At 41.1% G+C, this 2,084-nt stretch overlaps 1 pseudogene; it reads left to right on the forward strand.

Moving 5' to 3' along the window:
* LOC110215246 (large ribosomal subunit protein uL30 pseudogene) lies at positions 1–822 on the forward strand (annotated as a pseudogene).
* The last annotated feature ends 1,262 nt before the right edge of the window (positions 823–2,084 follow it).

The following is a 2,084-nucleotide window of genomic DNA, read 5'->3' on the forward strand; positions in this document are numbered from 1 at the left end:
AGCTCTTTTTCCAGCTGGAATCATGGTGGGCGTAGAAGAAAAGAAGAAGCTACCATCTGTTCCAGAATCCCTTTTGAAAAAGCGAAAGGGTTTTGCAATACTGAAGGCCAAACACCTAAAGAAGAAGATGGCTGTAAAAAAGCTTCATCACATATGGAGGAAAGTTATCTATGAAAAAGCTAAAGCCTACCATAAAGAGTACAGACAGATGTACAGAAGTGAAATCCGGCTGGTTAGAATGGCATGCAAAGCTGGCAACTACTATGTACCTGCTGAACCCAAGTTAGCTTTTGTGATCAGAATCAGAGGTATCAATGGTGTTAGCCCAAAGGTCTGAAAAGTTTTGCAGCTTCTTTGTCTTCGCCAAATCTTCAATGGCACTTTTGTTAAGCTTAACAAGGCTTCCATTGACACGCTGAGTATTGTGGAACCATACATTGCATGGGGTTACCCAAACCTGAAGTCTGTGAATGACCTGATTTACAAACATGGTTATGGCAAGATCAGGAAACAGAGAATTGCCCTAACGGATAATGCCCTTACTGCAAAATCTCTTGGTAAATATGGAATTATCTGCATGGAGGACTTGATCCATGAGATCTACACTGTTGGCAAGCACTTCAAAGCTGCCAACAACTTCCTGTGGCCCTTCAAATTATCTTCTCCACAAGGTGGAATGAAGAAAAAGACTACACATTTTGTGGAAGGTGGAGATGCTGGTAACAGGGAAGACCAGATCAATAGGCTTATTAGAAAAATGAACTAAAGATCTCTACCATGATTATTTTTCTAATGGTCTGTTAATAAAAATGCCTGTGACAAAAAAAAGAAAAAGAAAAAACTACATAATGACTAGAGTTGCATCATAATGCTTCAAGAGATCAAGAGTTCCTGGTTCCTTCCTAGAAGTCTTCACCCATTGGGAGGCTAGGTGTCCACCTATCTGGGATGCTGTGAACCATATTTGTATTGTAGGTAAAAGTTAGACTGAATAGCTACTCTGAGTTCCCTCAGACTGTGGAATCCCATGAACCTATATCCATCTCCCAGGGTCATTATGAGGATTGGATGAGACTGTATATAAAAAAATCCATCAATCAATGAGCATTTTTAAGTGATTATCTTGAATTAGGCCCCAGAGATAGAATGACGAAAGAGAAACAGACTCTGCCCTCCAGGAATTTACAGTCTAGTGTATAAAATAAAAGAAAATGGGTATTTTTATATTTTTGGTATTTTAACATCACAGTCATTTCCAAATATACTGATCTGACCTGATCCACTCACTTGGTTCACTGTTTCCTTGTGAAAAAAGAAAAACAGCAAAACCAACCCACGTGGCATCCAAATCTGATAGTGTATGCCACATTCTGCACCTACAGACCCCCCACCTTTCCAAAGAAAGATGTGAAGTACATTTCCTCAACTCTTTTCTGAAGCCAAAATTGATCATTGGTTGGTTATAGGCACTGGCTTTACTTTCGTTTGCTTTTCATTGACATTATTTTGGTCACTGTACACATTTCTTCTCTGGTTCTGCTGATTCCATTCTGTCCATCCAAGTTTTCGTGTATTTCATTGGATTCCTCATAATTGCCATTTTTTACATTGCAACAATACACTATCACATTCATTCTCACCAGTCTGTCCAGCCACTCCCCAGTCCCTAGGTAGCTGCATCTCCCTGATGTGCTGGTCTTGAAAGTGAAGACAGAAGATGTTTTGTCCCCTGTTATCACTTCTAGACTCTCCCTGCCACCATCACTTAGCATCCTTTACTCCTTTAAGCTCCATACTGTTGTTGCTTGTCCGTCATTCTTGAAGAGGACCATGACATCAGAGGGGGGATGCCGTGATCCGCAAGTGAATTGGATTTAAGTGAGGCAGGGCTGTGCAGAATCACCAGCTTCACTTCCTCCTTCGGAGCCATCTGGGTCCAGTGGTGAGATATAGATCGGGATGATCAGGATGACTAGAGATAGCCCCCTGAGATACAGTGGGAGACCTTGGCCTTTTTAAGCTGAAATCTTTAACAGTTCTGTTTGACTGAAGCAACGGCCCATTCAATGATTAAGGCTAGGTAA

This window comes from Phascolarctos cinereus, unplaced genomic scaffold, assembly GCF_003287225.1.
Source record: "Phascolarctos cinereus isolate Bilbo 61053 unplaced genomic scaffold, phaCin_HiC Scaffold_4;HRSCAF=312, whole genome shotgun sequence".
In the NCBI taxonomy this organism is placed as follows: Eukaryota; Metazoa; Chordata; class Mammalia; order Diprotodontia; family Phascolarctidae; genus Phascolarctos; species Phascolarctos cinereus.